Below are 13,570 nucleotides of genomic sequence, written 5' to 3' on the forward strand. Positions count from 1 at the left end.
ACCCTCTGCTCCTCACATGCAGGTGACAGCGGCTACGCCCTCCGGGAATACCTCCTCACCCCATACCTCAACCCGGCTACACCACAGCAACGGCGGTACAATGTTTCTCACATACGGACAAGGAATTGTATAGAACGGACATTCGGCCTACTCAAGAGCCGGTTCCGCATACTGCACAAGACAGGTGGGGCCATGTACTACAGTCCTGATGTGTGCTGCCGCATTGTGGCTGTCTGCGCAATGTTACACAACATTGCAACCAAGCGCCGGATACCAGTCGAGATCTCTGGCAGTGAGTCTGAAGGGGACGACCGTCCACCAGCACATGTGCGGCATGCACGCGGGGAGAACCCTGCTGAAGGACACAGACGGCGCAACCACATCACTATGAACAGTTTCTGAAGGCCACAATCCACTCACCCAACATTCACTCCTGCATGGCAATGTAAAAAATGACAGGAGGCCCATGTATGTTGCATGAATAAATATTATTGTTCAATCCACAATAATAACGTAAAGTCTACATTCATAATATTGCAGCAGTATTGCGCCATACTGCTCCTAACTAGCCACTGGACATGCTTGTATCATCAGCATTATCTAGGCAACTTGCAAGTAACTCAATTGCGCCTCCGCCGCGCAGCCCCCAAACGACGCTCTGGCTCTTCCTCTGGGACGGCACGTGTCCCTGCAGTGGGCCTGGTGCTGCGGCGTAACACGCCAACCATTGAGGCAGACAAGCTGCTGACACTGGAGGCGCACTCACTGGTGTCGTCCCTCCCCACATTGCCTTCACCAGTAGGATGGAGTGCCAGTACGGCAGTGGTGACCTGCTCCAGCACCCGTCCAACATCCTCGACACATTGTATCAGCTGCTGCTGCTGCGCCAGGCACCGTCGTGATAGCTGGGAGGTGGCATTCCCCATTATGTAGTTTGAGCGGGTGTAGGCTGTCAGGCGCGTTAGGAGCTGCCGGTGGCGTCGGCGGGCGGAGTTGCGCTGCGATATAACTGCAGCAGTGTTGGCCTCCATGGCCGCCGCCATGCGCTCAATACTATCACCCACATTGGCCACATTGCGGCCAATTTTATGTAGTTGCAGCTGGATGGCCCCTTGCCGTCGTGCCTGCTGTTGGTGAATGCGTAGCATCCGGCGCTCAGTGCTCATGCCTGGCTTGAGCACAGCCATCCCCCTCCTGCTGCTGTGTGATGTGTCATGGTGGGAAGCCCTGACATGGCTGCTCTGCTGGCTGTCCACAGTGGGTGTGTGCACAGTCACCGCAGTTGATGCACCAGGAGTAGATGGTGCCACGGGTGGTGGAGTTGTGCTTGGCAAAGGTGCAGCACCTGATGGTGCTGAAGCTGTTGGTCTGGCCCTGCCTGCAGGGTTGGGTGCTGCGCCGGATGGTGCTGGCACTGTTGGTCTGGCCCTGGCTGCAGGGTTGGGTGCTGCGCCGGATGGTGCTGGCGCTGTTTGTCTCGCCCTGGCTGCAGGGTTGGGTGCTGCGCCGGATGGTGCTGGCACTGTATGTCTCGCCCTGGCTGCAGGGTTAGGTGCAGCGCCGGATGGTGCTGGCGCTGTATGTCTTGCCCTGGCTGCAGGGATTGGTGCTGCCAATGATGGTGCTGGAGCTGTTGGTGTTGGCCTGGCTGCGGTGTGTGGGGCTACGCCTGATGGTGCATGAGGTGTTGGTGTTGGCACCTCCTCCGCATCCTCTTCTGATTCATCGATCTGCAGCATGTCGCTGTCGCTGCTGTAGTCGGCGCCACCTGTTAGGGGAATTGGACTTACATTAATGCCATGTATCTGTCACACGTACAGCTTAGCGATAGCTCATTTTGGGTTACGTCTGGCTGCTTTGGGGTTATTTTACATTATGGGCAGTCTACATGTCCGACATTGCTTGTGGCCATGATCTCATGTGCATTGTTTGTATGACTTGGAATGCATATGGGAGGCTATAGGGCCATGGCCATTGGTAGGGGACAGGGTCGCAGTCGCATGCCACTTACCTTGGCTGTCTTGGCTGGGTCGGGATGAGTCCAGGTTGGTGACACCTATGCATGCCTCTGTCTCGAGGGTGTCCTCCACGCGGTCCTCCATGGGGGTATTGGGAGGTACAGTAGGGTCTCCGCCCCCAGTACCAGATGTCTCGGCCAGCCTCTCTGCCACCCTTTCCTTGGCACGACCTCGAAGGTCGTACCACCTCTTCTTTAATTTGTCCAGTGACCTGTGTGTCACGCCCACAGCGTTCACTTTGGCAGAAATTCCTAGCCAGATGCGACGTCTCTCCATCTCTGCACCCTCCGGGAGTCCTTTCCGAAGAGTTTAGCGTGGTTTTCAACCACTCCCTCGATGAGGTGCTCCAACTCCGGCTCGGTAAACTTGAGCTTTCTCTTGCGCCCGGTGTCACTGGGCCCTGGTGCAGTCTCCTCTGTCATTGCTACTGTCGCTAAAGGGTGACTAGCGCTACTTTGGAGGTGTCCCGGTAGGAGCTCTCAGTTTCGCTGCAGACTCGCGGTCAGCCTCGCAGTTCAGAATGGGTGTGGCAACTGGCTGCTTCCTGGTTGCGACGTCATCACGGCGCTCGTAAAGCGACTTCCCGTTGGTGAGTTCTCGCTACTGGCGAGATGTCGCTAATGTGGATTTGCGTGGCGCTAAATAGAGACGGAATATCTGGGTTTTTGCGACTTTTTCGGCGATTTCATTTTCTCGCTATCGATTTTAGCGCCCGTGTGCGAATCGCTTTGATTACTCGCTATCTATGATGAATTCCGATCTGCGCCTTTCCATTTGCGATTCGCTGTGATTCGCTAGTTGAGAGTCGCTGTTTCCTTTCTTGATGAATCAGGCTGATAGCTCCTCCAATATGACTGGCTGGGTGCTAAGGTCAATCTCCAAACCGAGATCTCAGATGCACAAGATCAACAGATGCCTACTTAAAAAAAACAAGTTTTAAAATGTTTGCCGAACAGTTATTCTGTCTTAGATTACCTCAACTGCAGCAGGAGAGAATTCCAGAGCTTGGGTGCAAGGTAGCCAAAAGAGCTCTCCTCTATACAAACTCTCGGGATCTTACCTAATAAGGCCTCAGAGGTTCAAAGATGCATCAAAAGGGGACAGGATGTGATGAGAGAATGCAAATAAGTTGCACCAGTCTTTCTGAAAATCCTGTTGGAGTAACAGAGAGTTTTGAAAGCGACACACTTCTTCACTTGAAGCCATTGAAGCTTAAGCAGTGCTGGGCCCACGGAAGCCCGTTTGGGAAGATTTAAAAGCAGCTGAGCTGCCAAGTTCTCAACCTGTTGGAGTCTCAACAGCCGTGAATGGGAGACACCCAAATACAAAATATTACAGTAATCCCGCCGTGAGATGACTAAAACTTGGATCACTGTCTTTAGGGCAGATGATGGTAGGAGACCAATAAAGGTTTTCAAAGACTGGAGAACACCAAAATACCTGCCTGCTAAAGTAATTCAAAGTCAGCTTTTGGTCAAAACAAATGCTCAAGTTCCTTACAATACGCTTTGGAGATGGAAAGAGACAAGTGGTGCTGGCCACCAGTCAGGAGACCAAATGGCAGGTTGATTGCCCAGTATAAGGACCTCAGTTTTATCTGGGTTTAATTTCAGGCAGTTGTATGGTCTGAAATCTCTGTAGAAGGACGTGCAGTGATTCCTATGTAGAGAGCATTGATGTATTCCAGTTGGATGGTTATGAGGCTTGTGTCACGGTGCATCTTGTGTGTTGGGCTAGCCGATTGAAGATCTTATGTAGCATGCGCAGAGTGAGGAAGCAGTAGAAGAAGATAGCATTAATCTGTGATTTCATGGTAAGCTTCATGCAAATTATGATTACAAGGTCTCTGGCATGGTTGGAGGGATTTGATGGGTTCTAGGTCTGATTGCCACCAGGAGGCACTCCATGTTTTGCTTGAAAAGAGTTCCCATAAGCCACATGCACCTCAGGCAGATCCAGTTGGGATGATAATATAGAAATAGAGGTAGTCGGCTCCTTACAACTAGATACATTCTCCGCCCTCTCCTGGATGTTTGGGGTGGCAGTGGGAGGGCATGTGACAACGTTCACCCCTTTTAGCCCACTATGGGTACATATATTGCCGTCACCCATCTTAACAGGCAGCAATAATTTTTACTATCTTCTGGGAGGTGTGTGAGGTGTCTACTCCTGGTCCATCGTCCTTCTTTGGGCCACCCCTGGTGGGCATCCTAACCTGGATCCTAATTCCAGCTTGAGAAGCACCCCACAATAGAACCAGTGTCTTCCTCACAACAAGTGCTGACTCTGCCTTGACCACCTGTAAACTGGAAGCTTCCGTGACAGGGGCAACAAAGTATCCAATGCAAAAACAACAAATGATGGACAGAATGCAGAACATTGTCATACATTCACCCCAGTACAGAGATCTGGGCCCAAATCCATTGCAGTTTAGCTCACCATGCCATTCAGTTTGAATTATATGCAAATCAGTCTTTACCCTGCACCCAATGGGAACAGTCCAGCCCGAACTGCCAGGCCAGATCCTCCCTGGACTGGAAACAAGCATCCTAGGTCCGATTTCGGGGTTTCACCCCTCTTCAGCCAGGATAGCTTGACTCCAGTGGCATGGAGAGCACGGGACGCATGTCTGGGCATACGCGTCCCACTCGGGTTGACAAATGCAAAAACAACAATTGATGGACAGAATGCAGAACAAAGTATCCAGCAGGGCACATGCCCTGGAGCCAACCTGGGCTGAAGAAGTTCCATAATAGAGTAACATCAATGGCCAGAGGATGCTCTCCTCCCTATTTTAAAGCGAGAAGGGCACTATCGGTAAGGCAGCCAACAGACGATTTCTCGGAGGGCCGCGAGAATGGAGTTCCAAGCTCCCTCGGTGGTAGACATACAGGGCAGGGCCATCAGCCACTGCATCTTTGGTCAGCCGGAAACCGGGAATGGGAACTAATAGCACTCTTTACCAATAGAACACTTCTGTTTTTTTTTTTTAATGTTTTTATTGAGAGTACAGCTCAAAATACAATATGCCAAAACAGAGTAAGGAGCAAAGTGCAAAGTGCATAGGTGCTCGAGATGACTCCCGATTAACAGCATGACAAGAATATATAAATATGTCAGTTTAAAACATTCAGCTGTTACAATTCTTAACAGCACAGAATATACATAGAGAATGATATATTGCACAATTACTCAAGTAACAGAAGACACAAAAGATACTAAATAAAATTCATTGGTGCTCAATATTAAATAGATTTAACAGCATAGAACAAAAATATACATAAAACGATCTACCGTTGTACTTAGAGTCCCAGAACTTCTATTAAAAAAAAAGATATTGCACAGTTTCACTACCAACAATCTTTTAACCCAGGATCCAGATTAATTTCCAATGGACCTCCAGCGTTTCTCAAATTTACTAAATGATCCTGATCTTAATGCATATCTTCTCTCAAATTCTTTAACTTTAATAAGCTTTGCTCTCCATGCCTGAAAAGAAGGTACCTTATCGCTACGCCAGTTTTGGAGGATTAAAGATCTTGCCACTAAGGTGGATATAAATAGGTATTCTTCTTGCATATTGTTCAATGTTATATTTGTGGAGCAACCCAGAACTGCAATATATTTATCGATGGAAATAGAGTGGTCTATGGTAATTCTGAGATATTTTTCAATTTCTTCCCATAGATTCCCAATTTTGGGACAGTCCCAAACAATATTTGACCAAGTGCCTCCTCCCTCCTTAGCACAACAAAAACACATATCCTCAATTTGAGGATATATTTTATGCAGAGAAAATGGAATCCTATAAATTAACCATTTTGTATAAAATTGCATACGTTTAAAATTGACACCTCTAATTACTGTAGCGTTAAGTTTGTTAATTCTATTCCAAGTTATTCTTGGGAACTTCAAACAGTCTTTTTTCCACCATCTATCTCGTATTTTTTCGTAAATGGGGACGAATTTAATATCATTAAAGATTTTCACCCATGCGCTAGGTGACAGTTTTAACCCCTCCCATGCGCCGCCAGTTTTGCGGCAGTGCCGAAACGGGCGGGGCCGCATCGGCCATTGGCCGACGGCAGCACCAGCGAGGTAGCGATGCCGTCAGCAATGGCCGACAGAAGCATGGAAGGGGTTGAAGAGGCTTCAAGAGCTTCACTTATACCTGAATTTGCTGTTAAAATTCCAGCATTAATATTTTTCAGGAAGTGCTTTATGTTAATAAATGACCATTTAAGCACATCCTTTGAGTGAAGAAGCCCAATTTCTATCTCAGGCCACTTTTTCCAGGAGTCGGAGTTAACAAAATGAAGGTCCGGCTGAGATTAAAACCCATGATTGTTGTGTGCAAAATGTGCATGATAATAGTCTCTTATGTTTGGAAGGGACGATCCTCCCAACCTCAGTAGGCTATTTTAAGTCTTCTTAACGTTGACTATAGAGTTTTTACAAAGCTTCTCACAAATAGACTTAATAGAAATGTGGGCCTACTTATACATGTAGATCAATGTGGCTGGGAGACAGTTCTCTACCAACACAACATTTTTATTAGAAGCATTAGATTATTTTAATAAGAATGTGATATATGCTCAGGTGTGATTTTTAGATGCAGAGAAAGCTTTTGACCTGGTATCATGGGATTGTCTTTTTTTAATCTAATCCTGGAAAAGTTTGGTTTCCCAGAACGGTTCCTACAACTAATAAAAAGCTTATACCATGGCTCCCATGCGCAAATATTGGTTAATTCTACAACTGTGGGTACTTTTTGAATAAATAGGGGCACAAGACAAGGTTGTCCCTTATCCCCTATTTTATTCGCCCTTTTTATAGAACCCTTGGCAATAGCTATCAGACAAAAAATGGCACGTACTCCCCCCTTACAAGGTATGACCAATATAAAACTTTACGCCCATGATATCGTCCTTTTTTTAAACTCTAAGGAACATACTCAGGAGGAAATCCTAGGAATTTTCTCAGAATTCCAGGCGATAGGGGGCTATAAAATAAATAAGGTCAGATTGCGCTATCTTGCATTATTTCCATTGTACCTCAGCTTCTTTTTCATGTTTATCTTTATTCCCATTTTACATTTCATTTTTTCCTGCTTTACGCTTTGGCTTTCTATCATCTTCCTATGGTTTGGCTATAAGGGATGCATGTTACTTTTACTCTACAAGTCTATGGGACAACCTTCACACACACGGATGCTGAGCAGGTCTCTTTTCTATGTTCACTTTCCGAAACTCTTTTCAATGCGCTACTGCGCATGCGTGGCGTCTTCCGGGTTCCTGCTAGTCACGGAGCCTGGTCCTCGCCAACACAGGGCTACCCGACGCTGATTCTTTGACCTTTTTGTTACTCTGGTAAGACATCGTCGATATCACTGTTTCTTTGTTACTTTATGATTCTTCGGCACTACGACTGTTTGTTTAACCGCACGGGGAAACGCAGCGCATGGTTTCGCTATTCACCATACTCATGGTTCTTTCACACTTGTTCTCCCACGATTTATACAATCTGTACCACCTCAAATTTGGAAATAGACACCGCTTTTCTCTGGCTGTTCTTATTTCTTATTTCCTATTTTTTATCTAGTCACTGAGGACGTTCACGTGGAGCACCCCTATAACTACCTTTCGGTTTCTGCTTCATACCTTCCACTTTTCAGTTCCGATCCATTTACCTTTGATTAGACTTGTATTCACTCGCCTAATATTGCGTGTAATTATATGTACTTACCGTCTCCTGGATATGTACTAGTGTACCTATTTTTGTTATTTCTATTCAATTACAGACCCCCTGAGGAAGCGCACTTTTGTGCGAAATGCATTGGGGATTCCAAAATTATGTGGAACAATAACATGTTTTTTGAGAAACAAATATGGAATAGAAGATGATATTATCCAATCATATGAATGGAATATGGTGATGAATAAATAAATGTTTAAACAAACGCAAACTGTATGGAGCTAAATCTACAAGTTATCTTGGATTAACTACGTGCAACAATAGACAGCACAGTCGTGCTTTAAGAGTACTTCAGGTCATTCCTACTCGCCGTAGGATTTCCCGCAATATTTGTTCATAGCACCTCGTGACCCAGGAGGTGAACACCTGGAGTACCTATAAGATTTGACCATTAACGAAAACTTTACTACCATATATATACACTAGGAGTGCAGCGGTTCATATTCATTTTGTTATATTTCCAACCAGTATTATACCACAAGCCAAGTTTGCATAGTGGTGGAGAAAGAGGGCGTGGTCTCCTTAGACCTCTTAGCAATCCTGATATGTGGGACTTTCTGGAGATAACAGGACAGGTAATTGCGGACCAACCACCCCTCCTGTTACCTCCTTTAACCCCTTCCAGGCTGATGACGAGCTCAGCTCGTCATGAGCGTAACCTGCTGTGCGCTCATGACGAGCTGAGCTCGTCATGCACCGCGGGGTTTTTAAAATCGCCGCGCACAGCGGGAAAAGCCGCCGCATCGTTGCGGTTAAGTCTCACTCAGCAGGACAGCCCTGGTAGGATGACAAACCCCTTTTCTCCATTCCTCTGCTAAGCGGCATCCTGCACGTTTCTGGTAGAGGGATGAAATACCCTTAGCTATTGAGGGTCCTTGGTGGTCAACTAGCCCACCTGTCACCTCCAGTAAGACCCACACAGCTGCAGAGAATTATATGGACTAGGATTAAGGTTAATACATCTTGAACATGTTTTAAACTTCACTGTTCTCTACCTGTTTCCCTAGAGAGTGTAGAGCTCGCAATGCGTCAATGAGTGTATCAGTGCATTTTAGGGGACAAGATGACACATGTAAAGAAGCCTACAGGTAGAAGACTATATGTGTTTCACACTGCATGCTCTCCAAATGTGTGTAGTAGAAGCTGCATGCATCACTTGCTGTTCATCATACAGGGCAGCCAGGTATAAAGCTGTCTGTTAAAGTGCTTCTGTGACTTCTGTCTAGCTAGGAGAACCATGCTTCTGAAACTGAATGCTAAAGTAGCTCTGACAAGATTTGTGCAAGTGTATGATAGTCTGTATATGTTTTAGGTTAAGTTTATCAGATTCATCACATGTGTCAGACTGCACTAAGAAGTGCAGAAATACCTAATACATGATAGTACTCAGACATTCAAACTTGATTCACTACACTTTCAGTTTAAAGCACACTCCTCACTATGTACAACCTGCTTGCAGAGTATCTTTGCAGAGTCTTATATGGACTAGGATACAGATTGATACATGTGACAAAATATTTTACAGCTCATTTTTTTGCCAGTTTCATTTAAGAGGCAGAGCTCATAATGCCAGCCCTAAGTGAAAATGAAAGACCAACTCACGTCATGAAACTCTTGTGAGTCTCATCATCTTTCTAAAGACCTCAATGAGTGTTTCAGTGCCTTGTAGGGGACAAAATGACACATATAAAGAAGCCTATAGATAGCAGACTACATCTGTTTCGAACTGCAGGCTCTCCAATGTGCATAGTAGAAGCAGCATGCATCACTTGCTGTTCATTATGCAGGGCAACCATGTATAAAGATGTGTGATCAAGTACTTATATGAGTCCTGCCTAGCTAAGAGATCTGTGGTTGTGGGACTGAAGGCTGAAGTAACTCTGACAAAATTGGAGTAGGGGTATAATTGACTGTATAGTAAGGGTCATCAGCTGCACCACACATGTCAGACTACACGTAAACGTGCAGACATAACTGAGGCATGGTAACAGTCAGATATTCAAACTTGACAAAGTACACTTCCAGTTTAAAGCACACACCTCACTAAGTACGGCCTACTTGTGGGATACCGTTACAGAGACTTATATGGACTAGGATAAAGGATAATGCATCTTGAACTTATTTTAAAGATTTTCTCTACAAGGTTCATGTAGGGAGGCAGAGCTTGTAATGCCAGGCCTAACACAAAATTAAAGGCCGCCTCCTGTCATGCCACTTTTGTGAGTGTCAGCATATTTCTAGAGACCTGTGTCAGTGCCTTTCATGGGATAAGATGAAGCATGTAAAGAAGATTACCTCTGTTTCACGAAGCCCTTCTGACCTGCAGTGACTGTTACTGTACACCTCTCGCTGGGGGTGAAGGAGAAAATGTGACCGGGAACCTCGAGGCGGAGAACTAGATTCCCAGCCTTCCTAGCGGCATAGCGTGTTGCCGCCAATGCACGTGGGACCCTCAGCCCTAGGAGGCGCCTATACAAACAAATAGGGGCTACTGCAGCATGGGAAGCCCTTCTGACCTGCTTGAACTGCTGCAGTACACCCCTCGCTATTGGCCAAGCAGACGAGGTGACGGGGAGCTGGGAGGCAGAGAACTACACCCCTAACCTCCCTAGCGGCATAATGTGTTGCCGCCAAAGCATGTGGGACCCTCAGCACCAGGAGGCGCCTACAAAAACAAACAGGGGCTTCCACAGTGCGGGAAGCCCTTCTGACCTACTGTGACTGCTGTTGTACACCCCTCGCTAGGGGCGAAGGAGACAAGGTGACCGGGAGCTAGGAGACGAAGAACTACATCCCCCAGCCTCCCTGGCAGCATTGCGTACTGCCTCCAACGCACGCGGGACCCTCAGCACCAGGAGGCACATACAAAAACAAACGGGCCACTGCAGTGCTGGCCATGCACGGGAGTTCCCGTGCCTCGCCTGGGCAAAGCCTGTTCGACGGGTGGGCCCGTCTGCGCCCGTTCGCGACTGACCGTGGCTGGGCTGGGCCTATTCTCTTGGCTGGACATTCTGGGACAGTGTGAAAGTCCATTGTATCGCCACCGCCGCTTGCAATTTGAAGGGGTTGTTGCAGGTCTTTTGGATTTGGATCACGCTGTGAGTAATCCTTCTTTCTGGCCAATCATTTTGGAAACATGTGTGGAACTTTACTGTAACTTTGATTCTAAACTGATTATTCATTGCCCCGCTCCTCTGCTGCCCTCCCTAGGTCTCTCTGGTGTCTAGCTCCTTTGTTGTGGGGATTTGCCTAATCCAGTAAAATGGGGAAAAGGAAAACTCAGCCAGCGACTCCTATGGTCCAGCCGTGTCGTACCATTGACACTTTTCTAGCAAAGGCTGTGGGAGCTATCAACAAGGAGATTGTTTAGGCTGAGAGCTAGCTTTCATTAGATATAGGGGGGTCGGGGCAAGTTTGCCATCTACTTTGCAAATGACCCCTATGGACCAGTCTCAGCCTACCCCTTCCCCGGCTTCAAACTTGGTTCCCATTGAGGCACCTTCACTCTTGAGGCCCGAGCTTCCTCCCTTACCGCCACCCCCTTTTATATCTCCCTTTTGTATCTCCTCCCAAACGGAAACGGAGGGCAAAGAAGACCATGAAAGCCCCTCCGATTACACGCCAGGGGCAGGAAAATGTGGTTAGTGGTCTGTTTGCGGAGGAACTGTTGACCCTATTGGCCCCAGTCCCACATAACTTCACAGAGACTCTTATAGGACCTTTTATCCTCACTTTTGAACAGACTGGATAGACTGGAGGTAGTAACAAGGGACCTGACAAGCAAAATGGATATTATTTTGTCAACTGTAGAAAACCATCCACCTTTGTCACCTGCCCATGCGCCCCCCCACCAGCTGATATTATGCCGTTTGCAAATCCCTTGTGTAATAGCGGTGTCCCGCATGTTAATGTTCCTTCAAAGACCAACGGAGTTGTGGTTCAATCTACAATGCTATGCTCTGGTGGTTCTAGTATCCTGGGAGACGGCGGCCCCAGTGCCATGCGGGTGCGCCAGGGGCTCGGTTCTGAAGATGCCCCCTATACAGGGATGCAACTAGCTAGGGCTTGCCAGACTACTGTGAGCGACTTTCCCCCTGCATGTGCTCCCTATTCTGTGGTTTTGTCAGGAAGTACCCGGCTTATCTGCCCATAAAGAGGAATCCACGACTCAACTAATTAACAAAGTCTCCCGCTGGTTGGCCTTGCATTCCGGGAGTTCCATCAGGGATCATGAGGATATCCTGATGGCTCGGAGGGTGCCGCGGATAGGTCCATCTAGGAAAACCTTTGAGGGAGACTGCATTATAATCTCTGTACAATATCCTGAGTTAGCACGCCAAATCCTTTTTCTGCTTCTAAGTCTTTTTCTCTAACCTCCTGCATTAAATTAATCACACTAGGCTTTTTCTACAGACCTCCACTGAGCAAACTGGAGGGGGGGGATTGCCCGCAAGGGGTAGACCTGTTGAGAGATGTTTGAGATGTTTGTTGCCCCTTGCAAACTCAGTTGCTCCCCTTGTTGATTTGAACGAGCTGGATTGACTCCAGGAGGATGAAGAGTTGTGCACCCACCTTCCTCAGCAGACTGACTCCTCAAGAAAGAGGATAGAGGATGTGTGCTCTTAATTAACATCAAGCCCAAATGAGATATTGGAAGTTCCATCACCCCATGTGTTCCCTGTGATTAGTCATACGTCCCAAGGGAGGCCTCAGTTACCATCCTCTTCATCCCTCTCCCCAGTCATTGTTAACCATACGACCGGTAGAGATGTCGGCTAGTTTGTTTCTTTTGTCCTGATCGAATCAAAATATAATTTATTCCACGTCAAACCCTGGAAGTCGACCTCCATTATTCTTTCTATAAACCGTGTTTAATACATCTGGTTTTGACATCAAAACCTAATAACTCTATAAACGTGTGCACAGGACTCAATATGGTTTTCGTGAAGGCTTGTCAACATCGGATCAATGCCTCAATCTCTACCTTCTGATTTCCAAGTATACTGTGGTCCAACCGGGCGCCATGTATTTGGCCTTCATGGACCTTGCGCCCGCATTTGACCACCAGGTAAACCTGTCTAGTTGTGGCATCTATTAACCTCATTGGAAGTGGATCCTCGTATTGTACATCTACTTACATCACTCCATGCCCATACATCGGCGGCAGTTAGAGTCTCACACGAGGGAGAAGTTACCAATCATTTTAATTGCATATGGGATGCTCCAAGGGTGCATTTTAGCTCCTTTTTTATTTTCAGATTATATTAACGGCCTCAGGCGGCACTCTTGGCCCTCCAGTCAGACTCCTCTAGAGTAGGTAGGAGAGTTCTGCCAGGCCGACTTTATGCTGATGGCGCAGTGCTCATGGCTGGTACGGGCCGGGGCCTGCAGGTTTAAATAGACTGTTTTGTGGCACTTATGGACAGGTTGGACCTGTCGGTGAATTACACTAAGTCCTATGTACTAGTGGTGGTCCCATGGGGGCTCTGGACAAAACGTTTTAAAGCCGGTAATCATATTCTTGGAAAGGTCCCAGCCATACCCTATTTTGGAGTGCTATTTGATGAAAAACTACAGTGGGAAGCCCTCTTAGAAGGGAAGTTGAACAAGTTGAATAAATCCCTGGGAGCCAATATTAGTATTGCAAGCAGATTGGGTTCATGGGCCCCGGAGGTCATTTCAAAATTGTTCAAGTCCAAAGGCATCTCGAGAGTAGTGTACGGTAGTGGAATCCGGGGGTATGTGCCCCCACACAGGTTACAGGTGGCCAAAAATAAATTCCTGCGTCAGATCCTACG

The 13,570-nt window shown here is 47.1% G+C and overlaps 1 protein-coding gene across 1 annotated transcript in view; it reads left to right on the forward strand.

Annotated features, from left to right (window-relative positions):
* The window catches only part of LOC144781711 (cytochrome P450 2F2-like), a 797,810-nt gene that overhangs the window by 284,832 nt on the left and 499,408 nt on the right, over positions 1–13,570 (forward strand). The gene's annotated exons all lie outside the window — the stretch shown is intronic.

This window comes from Lissotriton helveticus, chromosome 9 (assembly GCF_964261635.1).
Source record: "Lissotriton helveticus chromosome 9, aLisHel1.1, whole genome shotgun sequence".
Lineage (NCBI taxonomy): Eukaryota > Metazoa > Chordata > Amphibia > Caudata > Salamandridae > Lissotriton > Lissotriton helveticus.